Here is a 16,270-nt window from a genome sequence, read left to right on the forward strand (position 1 = left end):
GACCAAAGTCATTTGAAGTTGCAGGTTTTAAACCTCTGTATATCTACTAATGAGGGTGAACTGTTAACATAGTGGTGTAAAGTGATTAAATCCTGCCATTGTGAATGCTCTATTTGGTGGCACTTCCATCATCAAAAGTACAAGTCTGCTTTCAAGAAAAAAAACAAATGTTACCTTGAAGTTGATGGAACTTAGAGGAAATCTTACACATGTAGTTGTCTTTTAGGAAGGTAACCCATATGTCAGGTGTACTTTCTTTCTCTGCTAAGGTGCAAACATGAATCCCAGACCTTTCTTGGTGTGCCTTGCAGTCTTAATGCGTGACCACAGAAAGATAGCTCATTTTGCCAAGTCTAACTTGTGACTGACATTTTGAAGAATTTCAGTTTCTTCTACTGCCAGAGATAAAGGAGACTTTGGTCCGGAATAATTTTTATATGTGGAACTACAGAGAGTCCTGTATGAAGCGTATACATTAAGATCACAGAACTAAAGAGTCCCTTCAGGCTCAGAGAATAAACAGTGAAACAGCACATGCAAAAAAATGGATGTTACCACTGTGACATTGCCGGCTGGTTGGCAAGCTATCTTTTCCAAGGCTTATTTTTATTTGTGGCCATTACTCTTCAGGTTTTGGAAATGCAGGTTAAGGATGTGGCTGAGGTCACCCAGATGCTATGCATTGTCAGTCAGTAGGTCTAACATTCATACACTATGACTCAGAGTCCAAACCATTAATATTACACTCTTTAAAGCCTCAATGCAATGAATCATAAGAAAATCACCCCAGTGGAGATGTAATGTTGGGGATCGTAGCCATAGAGACCAAAGTCATTTGAAGTTGCAGGTTTTAAGCCTCTGTAAATCTACTAATGAGGGTGACCTGTTAAAATAGTGGTGTGACGTGACTTAACTGAAACCGGACTCAAGACCCCATTCAAGGTATTGCAGTGACTTCTAATGTTGTGATTGTAATTTGGAGGTTCCTAGTTTTCCAAAACCCTAATCAAGATACATGGAAGCTGAGTGTCACAGCGCTTGGGCTGCTGTGCTTGCAATCTTAAAATGTGTCTCAATAAACTCTTTGGTATCTCAGTCCTAGGAATCCCTGTGTAAAAGCAGAGTGGCACAGCGGAAGCGTGCTGGGCCCATAACCCAGAGGTCGATGGATCGAAACCGTCCTCTGCTAGACCTTCCTATTATCAACTACTGCTCGTGTGTACTTTTCCTTTGTTATCCTCTCTTCTGTAAAGATTTCATGGCTTTTGATGAAAAGCATAACAAATATATCTGGGTGTTCCATAGTGGGAAGACTACAACTGGTAATCATAAGTTTCTGAACATCCATCTTTTCTTGAGGGAAGCTTGCTCCTTCTTTCAGTACCTGACAATTTACTTTTAAGGACTCCTGTTCACATGAGGGTGAAACTTCTTTCTGGTCACTTAGCTCAATGAAGCCGTTTGTCCTTGCAAATATTGCTACTAAATGTTTCTATACAACAGGCTGAAAGTACTGCTTGTGTTATTATGCGTTAGAAAAGTTTCATCTATAAGGCTCTACTGACAGCTCTTGATTACGATCCTTCAGTTCAGTCATCTTTGAAAGCTGACGGTCCCCTGTAGTGGACTCAAAGCTGTCTTTGGTAGTGTGGTCGAAGGTGCTGTATTTCAGCTCCAGTCTCTGTGGAGCTGTGGGTTAAAATCCTGCCATTGTGAATGCTCTATTTGGTGGCAGTTTCACCATCAAAAGTGCAAGTCTGCTTTCAAGAAAAAGAACATGTAGTTGTCCTGTGCGGAGGTAACCCATATGTCAAGTGTACTTTCATTCTCTGCAAAGGATTCAAACATGAATCCAAGACCTTTCAGTGGACATGTAATGTTGGAGATACAAGCCATAGAGACCAAAGTCATTTGAAGTTGCAGGTTTTAAACCTCTGTATATCTACTAATGAGGGTGACCTGTTAACATAGTGGTGTAAAGTGATTAAATCCTGCCATTGTGAATGCTCTATTTGGTGGCAGTTTCACCATCAAAAGTACAAGTCTGCTTTCAAGAAAAAGAAAATGTAGTTGTCCTGTGCGGAGGTAACCCATATGTCAAGTGTACTTTCATTCTCTGCAAAGGATTCAAACATGAATCCAAGACCTTTCAGTGGAGATGTAATGTTGGGGATCGTAGCCATAGAGACCAAAGTCATTTGAAGTTGCAGGTTTTAAGCCTCTGTATATCTACTAATGAGAGTGACCTGTTAACATAGTGGTGTGACGTGACTGAACTGAAACAGGCCTCAAGACCCCATTCAAAGTACTGCAGTGACTGCTAATGTTGTGATTGTAACTTGGAGGTTCTTAGTTTTCCAAAACCCTAATCAAGATACATGGAACCTGAGTGTCACAGCGCTTGGGCTGCTGTGCTTGCAATCTTCAAATGTACCTCCTAACACCATTTGCTATCTCAGCCCAAGGAAAAAAAAATGCAAAAGCAGAGTGGCGCAGTGGAAGCCTGCTGGGCCCATAACCCGGAGGTCGGTGGACCTGTAGTTGACTGGCAGCTGTCTTTGGTAGTGTGGCCGAGTGGTCGAAGGCGCTGGATTTAAGCTCCAGTCTCTGTGGAGGCGTGGGTTCAAATCCCACCACTGCCATTGTGAATGTTCTATTTGGTGGCACTTCCATCATCAAAAGTACAAGTCTGCTTTCAAGAAAAAAACCAATGTTACCTTGAAGTTGATGGAACTTAGAGGAAATCTTACACATGTAGTTGTCTTTTAGGAAGGTAACCCATATGTCAGGTGTACTTTCTTTCTCTGCTAAGGTGCAAACATGAATCCCAGACCTTTCTTGGTGTGCCTTGCAGTCTTAATGCGTGACCACAGAAAGATAGCTCATTTTGCCAAGTCTAACTTGTGACTGACATTTTGAAGAATTTCAGTTTCTTCTACAGCCAGAGATAAAGGAGACTTTGGTCAGGAATAATTTTTATATGTGGAACTACAGAGAGTCCTGTATGAAGCGTATAAATTAATATTACACAACTAAAGAGTCCCTTCAGCTCACAGAATAAACAGTGAAACAGACATGGAAAAAAATAGATGTTACCACTGTGACATTGCCGGCTGGTTGGCAAGCTATCTTTTCCAAGGCTTATTTTTATTTGTGGCCATTACTCTTCAGGTTTTGGAAATGGAGGTTAAGGATGTCACCCAGATGCTATGCATTGTCAGTCAGTAGGTCTAACATTCATACACTATGACTCAGAGTCCAAACCACTAATATTACACTCTTTAAAGCCCCAATGCAATGAATAATAAGAAAATCACCCCAGTGGAGAGGTAATGTTAGGCCCATAACCCAGAGGTCGGTGGACCTGTGGTTGACTGGCAGCTGTTTTTGGTAATTTGGTCGAAGGCGCTGGATTTAGGCTCCAGTCTCTGTGGAGGCGTGGGTTCAAATCCCACCACTGCCATTGTGAATGTTCTATTTGGTGGCACTTTCACCATCAAAAGTACAAGTCTGATTTCAAGAAAGAGAACAAATGTTACATTGAAATTGATGGAAATCTTACACATGTAGTTGTCCTTTGGGGAGATAACCCAAATGTCAAGTGTACCTTCATTCTCTGCTAAGGTGCAAACATGAATCCCAGTTCGTTCTTTTTGCGCCTTGCAGTGGACAGGTAATGTTGGGGATCGTAGCCATAGAGACCAAAGTCATTTGAAGTTGCAGGTTTTAAACCTCTGTATATCTACTAATGAGGGTGAACTGTTAACATAGTGGTGTAAAGTGATTAAATCCTGCCATTGTGAATGTTCTATTTGGTGGCACTTTCACCATCAAAAGTACAAGTCTGATTTCAAGAAAGAGAACAAATGTTACCTTGAAGTTGATGGAACTCTGAAGAAATCTTACAGATGTAGTTGTCCTTTGGGGAGATAACCCAAATGTCAAGTGTACCTTCATTCTCTGCTAAGGTGCAAACATGAATCCCAGTTCGTTCTTTTTGCGCCTTGCAGTGGACAGGTAATGTTGGGGATCGTAGCCATAGAGACCAAAGTCATTTGAAGTTGTAGGTTTTAAACCTCTGTATATCTACTAATGAGGGTGAACTGTTAACATAGTGGTGTAAAGTGATTAAATCCTGCCATTGTGAATGCTCTATTTGGTGGCACTTCCATCATCAAAAGTACAAGTCTGCTTTCAAGAAAAAAAACAAATGTTACCTTGAAGTTGATGGAACTTAGAGGAAATCTTACACATGTAGTTGTCTTTTAGGAAGGTAACCCATATGTCAGGTGTACTTTCTTTCTCTGCTAAGGTGCAAACATGAATCCCAGACCTTTCTTGGTGTGCCTTGCAGTCTTAATGCGTGACCACAGAAAGATAGCTCATTTTGCCAAGTCTAACTTGTGACTGACATTTTGAAGAATTTCAGTTTCTTCTACTGCCAGAGATAAAGGAGACTTTGGTCCGGAATAATTTTTATATATGGAACTACAGAGAGTCCTGTATGAAGCGTATACATTAAGATCACACAACTAAAGAGTCCCTTCAGGCTCAGAGAATAAACAGTGAAACAGCACATGCAAAAAAATGGATGTTACCACTGTGACATTGCCGGCTGGTTGGCAAGCTATCTTTTCCAAGGCTTATTTTTATTTGTGGCCATTACTCTTCAGGTTTTGGAAATGCAGGTTAAGGATGTGGCTGAGGTCACCCAGATGCTATGCATTGTCAGTCAGTAGGTCTAACATTCATACACTATGACTCAGAGTCCAAACCATTAATATTACACTCTTTAATACCTCAATGCAATGAATGAAAAGAAAATCACCACAGTGGAGATGTAATGTTGGGGATCGTAGCCATAGAGACCAAAGTCATTTGAAGTTGCAGATTTTAAGCCTCTGTATATGTACTAATGAGAGTGACCTGTTAACATAGTGGTGTGACGTGACTGAACTGAAACAGGCCTCAAGACCCCATTCAAAGTACTGCAGTGACTGCTAATGTTGTGATTGTAACTTGGAGGTTCTTAGTTTTCCAAAACCCTAATCAAGATACATGGAAGCTGAGTGTCACAGCGCTTGGGCTGCTGTGCTTGCAATCTTCAAATGTACCTCCTAACACCATTTGCTATCTCAGCCCAAGGAAAAAAAATGCAAAAGCAGAGTGGCGCAGTGGAAGCTTGCTGGGCCCATAACCCGGAGGTCGGTGGACCTGTAGTTGACTGGCAGCTGTCTTTGGTAGTGTGGCCGAGTGGTCGAAGGCGCTGGATTTAGGCTCCAGTGTCTGTGGAGGCGTGGATTCCAATCCCACCACTGCCATTGTGAATGCTCTATTTGGTGGCACTTTTACCATCAAAAGTACAAGTCTGATTTCAAGAAAGAGATCAAATGTTACCTTGAAGTTGATGGAAATCTTACACATGTAGTTGTCCTTTGGGGAGATAACCCAAGTGTACCTTCATTCTCTGCTAAGGTGCAAACATGAATCCCAGTTCGTTCTTTGTGCGCCTTGCAGTGGACATGTAATGTTGGGGATCGTAGCCATAGAGACCAAAGTCATTTGAAGTTGCAGGTTTTAAACCTCTGTATATCTACTAATGAGGGTGACCTGTTAACATAGTGGTGTAAAGTGATTAAATCCTGCCATTGTGAATGTTCTATTTGATGGCAGTTTCACCATCAAAAGTACAAGTCTGCTTTCTAGAAAAAAAAAACAAATGTTACCTTTAAGTTGATGGAACTTAGAGGAAATCTTACACATGTAGTTGTCCTTTTTCAAGGCTTATTTTTATTTGTGGCCATTACTCTTCAGGTTTTGGAAATGCAGGTTAAGGATGTGGCTGAGGTCACCCAGATGCTATGCATTGTCAGTCAGTAGGTCTAACATTCATACACTATGACTCAGAGTCCAAACCATTAATATTACACTCTTTAAAGCCTCAATGCAATGAATCATAAGAAAATCACCCCAGTGGAGATGTAATGTTGGGGATCGTAGCCATAGAGACCAAAGTCATTTGAAGTTGCAGGTTTTAAACCTCTGTATATCTACTAATGAGGGTGACCTGTTAAAATAGTGGTGTGACGTGACTGAACTGAAACCGGACTCAAGACGCCATTCAAGGTATTGCAGTGACTTCTAATGTTGTGATTGTAATTTGGAGGTTCCTAGTTTTCCAAAACCCTAATCAAGATACATGGAAGCTGAGTGTCACAGCGCTTGGGCTGCTGTGCTTGCAATCTTAAAATGTGTCTCCATAAACTCTTTGGTATCTCAGTCCTAGGAATCCCTGTGTAAAAGCAGAGTGGCGCAGCGGAAGCGTGCTGGGCCCATAACCCAGAGGTCGATGGATCGAAACCATCCTCTGCTAGACCTTCCTATTATAGACTACTGCTCGTGTGTACTTTTCCTTTGTTATCCTCTCTTCTGTAAAGATTTCATGGCTTTTGATGAAAAGCATAACAAATATATCTGGGTGTTCCATAGTGGGAAGACTACAACTGGTAATCATAAGTTTCCGAACATCCATCTTTTCTTGAGGGAAGCTTGCTCCTTCTTTCAGTACCTGACAATTTACTTTTAAGGACTCCTGTTCACATGAGGGTGAAACTTCTTTCTGGTCACTTAGCTCAATGAAGCCGTTTGTCCTTGCAAATATTGCTACTAAATGTTTCTATACAACAGGCTGAAAGTACTGCTTGTGTTATTATGCGTTAGAAAAGTTTCATCTATAAGGCTCTACTGACAGCTCTTGATTACGATCCTTCAGTTCAGTCATCTTTGAAAGCTGACGGTCCCCTGTAGTGGACTCAAAGCTGTCTTTGGTAGTGTGGTCGAAGGTGCTGTATTTCAGCTCCAGTCTCTGTGGAGCTGTGGGTTAAAATCCTGCCATTGTGAATGCTCTATTTGGTGGCAGTTTCACCATCAAAAGTGCAAGTCTGCTTTCAAGAAAAAGAACATGTAGTTGTCCTGTGCGGAGGTAACCCATATGTCAAGTGTACTTTCATTCTCTGCAAAGGATTCAAACATGAATCCAAGACCTTTCAGTGGACATGTAATGTTGGAGATACAAGCCATAGAGACCAAAGTCATTTGAAGTTGCAGGTTTTAAACCTCTGTATATATACTAATGAGGGTGACCTGTTAACATAGTGGTGTAAAGTGATTAAATCCTGCCATTGTGAATGCTCTATTTGGTGGCAGTTTCACCATCAAAAGTACAAGTCTGCTTTCAAGAAAAAGAACATGTAGTTGTCCTGTGCGGAGGTAACCCATATGTCAAGTGTACTTTCATTCTCTGCAAAGGATTCAAACATGAATCCAAGACCTTTCAGTGGAGATGTAATGTTGGGGATCGTAGCCATAGAGACCAAAGTCATTTGAAGTTGCAGATTTTAAGCCTCTGTATATGTACTAATGAGAGTGACCTGTTAACATAGTGGTGTGACGTGACTGAACTGAAACAGGCCTCAAGACCCCATTCAAAGTACTGCAGTGACTGCTAATGTTGTGATTGTAACTTGGAGGTTCTTAGTTTTCCAAAACCCTAATCAAGATACATGGAAGCTGAGTGTCACAGCGCTTGGGCTGCTGTGCTTGCAATCTTCAAATGTGCCTCCTAACACCATTTGCTATCTCAGCCCAAGGAAAAAAAAATGCAAAAGCAGAGTGGCGCAGTGGAAGCTTGCTGGGCCCATAACCCGGAGGTCGGTGGACCTGTAGTTGACTGGCACCTGTCTTTGGTAGTGTGGCCGAGTGGTCGAAGGCGCTGGATTTAGGCTCCAGTGTCTGTGGAGGCGTGGATTCCAATCCCACCACTGCCATTGTGAATGCTCTATTTGGTGGCACTTTTACCATCAAAAGTACAAGTCTGATTTCAAGAAAGAGATCAAATGTTACCTTGAAGTTGATGGAAATCTTACACATGTAGTTGTCCTTTGGGGAGATAACCCAAGTGTACCTTCATTCTCTGCTAAGGTGCAAACATGAATCCCAGTTCGTTCTTTGTGCGCCTTGCAGTGGACATGTAATGTTGGGGATCGTAGCCATAGAGACCAAAGTCATTTGAAGTTGCAGGTTTTAAACCTCTGTATATCTACTAATGAGGGTGACCTGTTAACATAGTGGTGTAAAGTGATTAAATCCTGCCATTGTGAATGTTCTATTTGATGGCAGTTTCACCATCAAAAGTACAAGTCTGCTTTCTAGAAAAAAAAAACAAATGTTACCTTTAAGTTGATGGAACTTAGAGGAAATCTTACATATGTAGTTGTCCTTTTTCAAGGCTTATTTTTATTTGTGGCCATTACTCTTCAGGTTTTGGAAATGCAGGTTAAGGATGTGGCTGAGGTCACCCAGATGCTATGCATTGTCAGTCAGTAGGTCTAACATTCATACACTATGACTCAGAGTCCAAACCATTAATATTACACTCTTTAAAGCCTCAATGCAATGAATCATAAGAAAATCACCCCAGTGGAGATGTAATGTTGGGGATCGTAGCCATAGAGACCAAAGTCATTTGAAGTTGCAGGTTTTAAGCCTCTGTATATGTACTAATGAGGGTGACCTGTTAAAATAGTGGTGTGACGTGACTGAACTGAAACCGGACTCAAGACGCCATTCAAGGTATTGCAGTGACTTCTAATGTTGTGATTGTAATTTGGAGGTTCCTAGTTTTCCAAAACCCTAATCAAGATACATGGAAGCTGAGTGTCACAGCGCTTGGGCTGCTGTGCTTGCAATCTTCAAATGTGCCTCCTAACACCATTTGCTATCTCAGCCCAAGGAAAAAAAAATGCAAAAGCAGAGTGGCGCAGTGGAAGCTTGCTGGGCCCATAACCCGGAGGTCGGTGGACCTGTAGTTGACTGGCGCCTGTCTTTGGTAGTGTGGCCGAGTGGTCGAAGGCGCTGGATTTAGGCTCCAGTCTCTGTGGAGGCGTGGGTTCAAATCCCACCACTGCCATTGTGAATGCTCTATTTGGTGGCACTTTCACCATCAAAAGTACAAGTCTGATTTCAAGAAAGAGATCAAATGTTACCTTGAAGTTGATGGAAATCTTACACATGTAGTTGTCCTTTGGGGAGATAACCCAAGTGTACCTTCATTCTCTGCTAAGGTGCAAACATGAATCCCAGTTCGTTCTTTGTGCGCCTTGCAGTGGACATGTAATGTTGGGGATCGTAGCCATAGAGACCAAAGTCATTTGAAGTTGCAGGTTTTAAACCTCTGTATATCTACTAATGAGGGTGACCTGTTAACATAGTGGTGTAAAGTGATTAAATCCTGCCATTGTGAATGTTCTATTTGATGGCAGTTTCACCATCAAAAGTACAAGTCTGCTTTCTAGAAAAAAAAAACAAATGTTACCTTTAAGTTGATGGAACTTAGAGGAAATCTTACACATGTAGTTGTCCTTTTTCAAGGCTTATTTTTATTTGTGGCCATTACTCTTCAGGTTTTGGAAATGCAGGTTAAGGATGTGGCTGAGGTCACCCAGATGCTATGCATTGTCAGTCAGTAGGTCTAACATTCATACACTATGACTCAGAGTCCAAACCATTAATATTACACTCTTTAATACCTCAATGCAATGAATAATAAGAAAATCACCACAGTGGAGATGTAATGTTGGGGATCGTAGCCATAGAGACCAAAGTCATTTGAAGTTGCAGATTTTAAGCCTCTGTATATGTACTAATGAGAGTGACCTGTTAACATAGTGGTGTGACGTGACTGAACTGAAACAGGCCTCAAGACCCCATTCAAAGTACTGCAGTGACTGCTAATGTTGTGATTGTAACTTGGAGGTTCTTAGTTTTCCAAAACCCTAATCAAGATACATGGAAGCTGAGTGTCACAGCGCTTGGGCTGCTGTGCTTGCAATCTTCAAATGTACCTCCTAACACCATTTGCTATCTCAGCCCAAGGAAAAAAAATGCAAAAGCAGAGTGGCGCAGTGGAAGCTTGCTGGGCCCATAACCCGGAGGTCGGTGGACCTGTAGTTGACTGGCAGCTGTCTTTGGTAGTGTGGCCGAGTGGTCGAAGGCGCTGGATTTAGGCTCCAGTGTCTGTGGAGGCGTGGATTCCAATCCCACCACTGCCATTGTGAATGCTCTATTTGGTGGCACTTTTACCATCAAAAGTACAAGTCTGATTTCAAGAAAGAGATCAAATGTTACCTTGAAGTTGATGGAAATCTTACACATGTAGTTGTCCTTTGGGGAGATAACCCAAGTGTACCTTCATTCTCTGCTAAGGTGCAAACATGAATCCCAGTTCGTTCTTTGTGCGCCTTGCAGTGGACATGTAATGTTGGGGATCGTAGCCATAGAGACCAAAGTCATTTGAAGTTGCAGGTTTTAAACCTCTGTATATCTACTAATGAGGGTGACCTGTTAACATAGTGGTGTAAAGTGATTAAATCCTGCCATTGTGAATGTTCTATTTGATGGCAGTTTCACCATCAAAAGTACAAGTCTGCTTTCTAGAAAAAAAAAACAAATGTTACCTTTAAGTTGATGGAACTTAGAGGAAATCTTACACATGTAGTTGTCCTTTTTCAAGGCTTATTTTTATTTGTGGCCATTACTCTTCAGGTTTTGGAAATGCAGGTTAAGGATGTGGCTGAGGTCACCCAGATGCTATGCATTGTCAGTCAGTAGGTCTAACATTCATACACTATGACTCAGAGTCCAAACCATTAATATTACACTCTTTAAAGCCTCAATGCAATGAATCATAAGAAAATCACCCCAGTGGAGATGTAATGTTGGGGATCGTAGCCATAGAGACCAAAGTCATTTGAAGTTGCAGGTTTTAAGCCTCTGTATATCTACTAATGAGGGTGACCTGTTAAAATAGTGGTGTGACGTGACTGAACTGAAACCGGACTCAAGACGCCATTCAAGGTATTGCAGTGACTTCTAATGTTGTGATTGTAATTTGGAGGTTCCTAGTTTTCCAAAACCCTAATCAAGATACATGGAAGCTGAGTGTCAAAGCGCTTGGGCTGCTGTGCTTGCAATCTTCAAATGTGTCTGCATTCACACTTTGGTATCTCAGTCCTAGGAATCCCTGTGTAAAAGCAGAGTGGCGCAGCGGAAGCGTGCTGGGCCCATAACCCAGAGGTCGATGGATCGAAACCATCCTCTGCTAGACCTTCCTATTATCAACTACTGCTCGTGTGTACTTTTCCTTTGTTATCCTCTCTTCTGTAAAGATTTCATGGCTTTTGATGAAAAGCATAACAAATATATCTGGGTGTTCCATAGTGGGAAGACTACAACTGGTAATCATAAGTTTCCGAACATTCATCTTTTCTTGAGGGAAGCTTGCTCCTTCTTTCAGTACCTGACAATTTACTTTTAAGGACTCCTGTTCACATGAGGGTGAAACTTCTTTCTGGTCACTTAGCTCAATGAAGCCGTTTGTCCTTGCAAATATTGCTACTAAATGTTTCTATACAACAGGCTGAAAGTACTGCTTGTGTTATTATGCGTTAGAAAAGTTTCATCTATAAGGCTCTACTGACAGCTCTTGATTACGATCCTTCAGTTCAGTCATCTTTGAAAGCTGACGGTCCCCTGTAGTGGACTCAAAGCTGTCTTTGGTAGTGTGGTCGAAGGTGCTGTATTTCAGCTCCAGTCTCTGTGGAGCTGTGGGTTAAAATCCTGCCATTGTGAATGCTCTATTTGGTGGCAGTTTCACCATCAAAAGTACAAGTCTGCTTTCAAGTAAAAGAACATGTAGTTGTCCTGTGCGGAGGTAACCCATATGTTCAGTGTACTTTCATTCTCTGCAAAGGATTCAAACATGAATCCAAGACCTTTCAGTGGACATGTAATGTTGGAGATACAAGCCATAGAGACCAAAGTTTTTTGAAGTTGCAGGTTTTAAACCTCTGTATATCTACTAATGAAGGTGACCTGTTAACATAGTGGTGTAAAGTGATTAAATCCTGCCATTGTGAATGCTCTATTTGGTGGCACTTTTACCATCAAAAGTACAAGTCTGATTTCAAGAAAGAGATCAAATGTTACCTTGAAGTTGATGGAAATCTTACACATGTAGTTGTCCTTTGGGGAGATAACCCAAGTGTACCTTCATTCTCTGCTAAGGTGCAAACATGAATCCCAGTTCGTTCTTTGTGCGCCTTGCAGTGGACATGTAATGTTGGGGATCGTAGCCATAGAGACCAAAGTCATTTGAAGTTGCAGGTTTTAAACCTCTGTATATCTACTAATGAGGGTGACCTGTTAACATAGTGGTGTAAAGTGATTAAATCCTGCCATTGTGAATGTTCTATTTGATGGCAGTTTCACCATCAAAAGTACAAGTCTGCTTTCTAGAAAAAAAAAACAAATGTTACCTTTAAGTTGATGGAACTTAGAGGAAATCTTACACATGTAGTTGTCCTTTTTCAAGGCTTATTTTTATTTGTGGCCATTACTCTTCAGGTTTTGGAAATGCAGGTTAAGGATGTGGCTGAGGTCACCCAGATGCTATGCATTGTCAGTCAGTAGGTCTAACATTCATACACTATGACTCAGAGTCCAAACCATTAATATTACACTCTTTAATACCTCAATGCAATGAATAATAAGAAAATCACCACAGTGGAGATGTAATGTTGGGGATCGTAGCCATAGAGACCAAAGTCATTTGAAGTTGCAGATTTTAAGCCTCTGTATATGTACTAATGAGAGTGACCTGTTAACATAGTGGTGTGACGTGACTGAACTGAAACAGGCCTCAAGACCCCATTCAAAGTACTGCAGTGACTGCTAATGTTGTGATTGTAACTTGGAGGTTCTTAGTTTTCCAAAACCCTAATCAAGATACATGGAAGCTGAGTGTCACAGCGCTTGGGCTGCTGTGCTTGCAATCTTCAAATGTACCTCCTAACACCATTTGCTATCTCAGCCCAAGGAAAAAAAATGCAAAAGCAGAGTGGCGCAGTGGAAGCTTGCTGGGCCCATAACCCGGAGGTCGGTGGACCTGTAGTTGACTGGCAGCTGTCTTTGGTAGTGTGGCCGAGTGGTCGAAGGCGCTGGATTTAGGCTCCAGTGTCTGTGGAGGCGTGGATTCCAATCCCACCACTGCCATTGTGAATGCTCTATTTGGTGGCACTTTTACCATCAAAAGTACAAGTCTGATTTCAAGAAAGAGATCAAATGTTACCTTGAAGTTGATGGAAATCTTACACATGTAGTTGTCCTTTGGGGAGATAACCCAAGTGTACCTTCATTCTCTGCTAAGGTGCAAACATGAATCCCAGTTCGTTCTTTGTGCGCCTTGCAGTGGACATGTAATGTTGGGGATCGTAGCCATAGAGACCAAAGTCATTTGAAGTTGCAGGTTTTAAACCTCTGTATATCTACTAATGAGGGTGACCTGTTAACATAGTGGTGTAAAGTGATTAAATCCTGCCATTGTGAATGTTCTATTTGATGGCAGTTTCACCATCAAAAGTACAAGTCTGCTTTCTAGAAAAAAAAAACAAATGTTACCTTTAAGTTGATGGAACTTAGAGGAAATCTTACACATGTAGTTGTCCTTTTTCAAGGCTTATTTTTATTTGTGGCCATTACTCTTCAGGTTTTGGAAATGCAGGTTAAGGATGTGGCTGAGGTCACCCAGATGCTATGCATTGTCAGTCAGTAGGTCTAACATTCATACACTATGACTCAGAGTCCAAACCATTAATATTACACTCTTTAAAGCCTCAATGCAATGAATCATAAGAAAATCACCCCAGTGGAGATGTAATGTTGGGGATCGTAGCCATAGAGACCAAAGTCATTTGAAGTTGCAGGTTTTAAGCCTCTGTATATCTACTAATGAGGGTGACCTGTTAAAATAGTGGTGTGACGTGACTGAACTGAAACCGGACTCAAGACGCCATTCAAGGTATTGCAGTGACTTCTAATGTTGTGATTGTAATTTGGAGGTTCCTAGTTTTCCAAAACCCTAATCAAGATACATGGAAGCTGAGTGTCACAGCGCTTGGGCTGCTGTGCTTGCAATCTTCAAATGTGTCTGCATTCACACTTTGGTATCTCAGTCCTAGGAATCCCTGTGTAAAAGCAGAGTGGCGCAGCGGAAGCGTGCTGGGCCCATAACCCAGAGGTCGATGGATCGAAACCATCCTCTGCTAGACCTTCCTATTATCAACTACTGCTCGTGTGTACTTTTCCTTTGTTATCCTCTCTTCTGTAAAGATTTCATGGCTTTTGATGAAAAGCATAACAAATATATCTGGGTGTTCCATAGTGGGAAGACTACAACTGGTAATCATAAGTTTCCGAACATCCATCTTTTCTTGAGGGAAGCTTGCTCCTTCTTTCAGTACCTGACAATTTACTTTTAAGGACTCCTGTTCACAAGAGGGTGAAACTTCTTTCTGGTCACTTAGCTCAATGAAGCCGTTTGTCCTTGCAAATATTGCTACTAAATGTTTCTATACAACAGGCTGAAAGTACTGCTTGTGTTATTATGCGTTAGAAAAGTTTCATCTATAAGGCTCTACTGACAGCTCTTGATTACGATCCTTCAGTTCAATCATCTTTGAAAGCTGACGGTCCCCTGTAGTGGACTCAAAGCTGTCTTTGGTAGTGTGGTCGAAGGTGCTGTATTTCAGCTCCAGTCTCTGTGGAGCTGTGGGTTAAAATCCTGCCATTGTGAATGCTCTATTTGGTGGCAGTTTCACCATCAAAAGTACAAGTCTGCTTTCAAGAAAAAGAACATGTAGTTGTCCTGTGCGGAGGTAACCCATATGTCAAGTGTACTTTCATTCTCTGCAAAGGATTCAAACATGAATCCAAGACCTTTCAGTGGACATGTAATGTTGGAGATACAAGCCATAGAGACCAAAGTCATTTGAAGTTGCAGGTTTTAAACCTCTGTATATCTACTAATGAGGGTGACCTGTTAACATAGTGGTGTAAAGTGATTAAATCCTGCCATTGTGAATGCTCTATTTGGTGGCAGTTTCACCATCAAAAGTACAAGTCTGCTTTCAAGAAAAAAAACAAATGTTACCTTGAAGTTGATGGAACTCTGAAGAAATCTTACAGATGTAGTTGTCCTTTGGAGAGGTAACCCATATATCAAGTGTACCTTCATTCTCTGCTAAGGTGCAAACATGAATCCCAGATTTTTCTTGGTGCGCCTTGCAGTGGACATGTGATGTTGGGGATCGTAACAATAGAGACCAAAGTCATTTGAAGTTGCAGGTTTTAAACCTCTGTATATCTACTAATGAAGGTGACCTGTTAACATAGTGGTGTAAAGTGATTAAATCCTGCCATTGTGAATGTTCTATTTGGTTGCAGTTTCACCATCAAAAGTACAAGTCTGCTTTCAAGAAAAAGAACATGTAGTTGTCCTGTGCGGAGGTAACCCACATGTTCAGTGTACTTTCATTCTCTGCAAAGGATTCAAACATGAATCCAAGACCTTTCAGTGGACATGTAATGTTGGAGATACAAGCCATAGAGACCAAAGTCATTTGAAGTTGCAGGTTTTAAACCTCTGTATATCTACTAATGAAGGTGACCTGTTAACATAGTGGTGTAAAGTGATTAAATCCTGCCATTGTGAATGTTCTATTTGGTTGCAGTTTCACCATCAAAAGTACAAGTCTGCTTTCAAGAAAAAAAAACAAATGTTACCTTGAAGTTGATGGAAATCTTACACATGTAGTTGTCCTTTGGGGAGGTAACCCATAAGTCAAGTGTACCTTCATTCTCTGTAATGGTGCAAACATGAATCCAAGATTCTTTCTGGTGCGCTTTTCAGTGGACAGGTAATGTTGGGGATCGTAGCCATAGAGACCAAAGTCATTTGAAGTTGCAGGTTTTAAACCTCTGTATATCTACAAATGAGGGTGAACTGTAAACATAGTGGTGTAAATATTTCTATACAACAGGCTGAAAGTACTGCTTGTGTTATTATGCGTTAGAAAAGTTTCATCTATAAGGCTCTACTGACAGCTCTTGATTACGATCCTTCAGTTCAGTCATCTTTGAAAGCTGACGGTCCCCTGTAGTGGACTCACAGTTGTCTTTGGTAGTGTCGTCGAAGGTGCTGTATTTCAGCTCCAGTCTCTGTGGAGCTGTGGGTTAAAATCCTGCCATTGTGAATGCTCTATTTGGTGGCAGTTTCACCATCAAAAGTACAAGTCTGCTTTCAAGAAAAAGAACATGTAGTTGTCCTGTGCGGAGGTAACCCATATGTCAAGTGTACTTTCATTCTCTGCAAAGG

The 16,270-nt window shown here is 41.4% G+C and overlaps 10 non-coding genes across 10 annotated transcripts; all 10 read left to right on the forward strand.

Moving 5' to 3' along the window:
* Nucleotides 1-1,117: 1,117 nt before the first annotated feature.
* On the forward strand, nt 1,118-1,189 carry trnam-cau (transfer RNA methionine (anticodon CAU)). Its single transcript has one exon. It is a non-coding gene; the product is annotated as a tRNA-Met (tRNA).
* A 1,371-nt stretch (nt 1,190-2,560) lies between these two features.
* Nucleotides 2,561-2,642, forward strand: trnal-uaa (transfer RNA leucine (anticodon UAA)). The gene has a single exon. It is a non-coding gene; the product is annotated as a tRNA-Leu (tRNA).
* Nucleotides 2,643-5,239: 2,597 nt separating this feature from the next.
* On the forward strand, nt 5,240-5,321 carry trnal-uag (transfer RNA leucine (anticodon UAG)). The gene has a single exon. It is a non-coding gene; the product is annotated as a tRNA-Leu (tRNA).
* A 980-nt stretch (nt 5,322-6,301) lies between these two features.
* Nucleotides 6,302-6,373, forward strand: trnam-cau (transfer RNA methionine (anticodon CAU)). The gene has a single exon. It is a non-coding gene; the product is annotated as a tRNA-Met (tRNA).
* Nucleotides 6,374-7,744: 1,371 nt separating this feature from the next.
* trnal-uag (transfer RNA leucine (anticodon UAG)) lies at nt 7,745-7,826 on the forward strand. Its single transcript has one exon. It is a non-coding gene; the product is annotated as a tRNA-Leu (tRNA).
* Nucleotides 7,827-8,886: 1,060 nt separating this feature from the next.
* Nucleotides 8,887-8,968, forward strand: trnal-uag (transfer RNA leucine (anticodon UAG)). Its single transcript has one exon. It is a non-coding gene; the product is annotated as a tRNA-Leu (tRNA).
* A 1,059-nt stretch (nt 8,969-10,027) lies between these two features.
* On the forward strand, nt 10,028-10,109 carry trnal-uag (transfer RNA leucine (anticodon UAG)). The gene has a single exon. It is a non-coding gene; the product is annotated as a tRNA-Leu (tRNA).
* A 980-nt stretch (nt 10,110-11,089) lies between these two features.
* Nucleotides 11,090-11,161, forward strand: trnam-cau (transfer RNA methionine (anticodon CAU)). The gene has a single exon. It is a non-coding gene; the product is annotated as a tRNA-Met (tRNA).
* Nucleotides 11,162-13,028: 1,867 nt separating this feature from the next.
* Nucleotides 13,029-13,110, forward strand: trnal-uag (transfer RNA leucine (anticodon UAG)). Its single transcript has one exon. It is a non-coding gene; the product is annotated as a tRNA-Leu (tRNA).
* Nucleotides 13,111-14,090: 980 nt separating this feature from the next.
* Nucleotides 14,091-14,162, forward strand: trnam-cau (transfer RNA methionine (anticodon CAU)). Its single transcript has one exon. It is a non-coding gene; the product is annotated as a tRNA-Met (tRNA).
* The last annotated feature ends 2,108 nt before the right edge of the window (nt 14,163-16,270 follow it).

The sequence above is a fragment of the Leuresthes tenuis genome, unplaced genomic scaffold (genome assembly GCF_036924035.1).
Source record: "Leuresthes tenuis unplaced genomic scaffold, fLeuTen1.0.hap1 SCAF_11, whole genome shotgun sequence".
Lineage (NCBI taxonomy): Eukaryota > Metazoa > Chordata > Actinopteri > Atheriniformes > Atherinopsidae > Leuresthes > Leuresthes tenuis.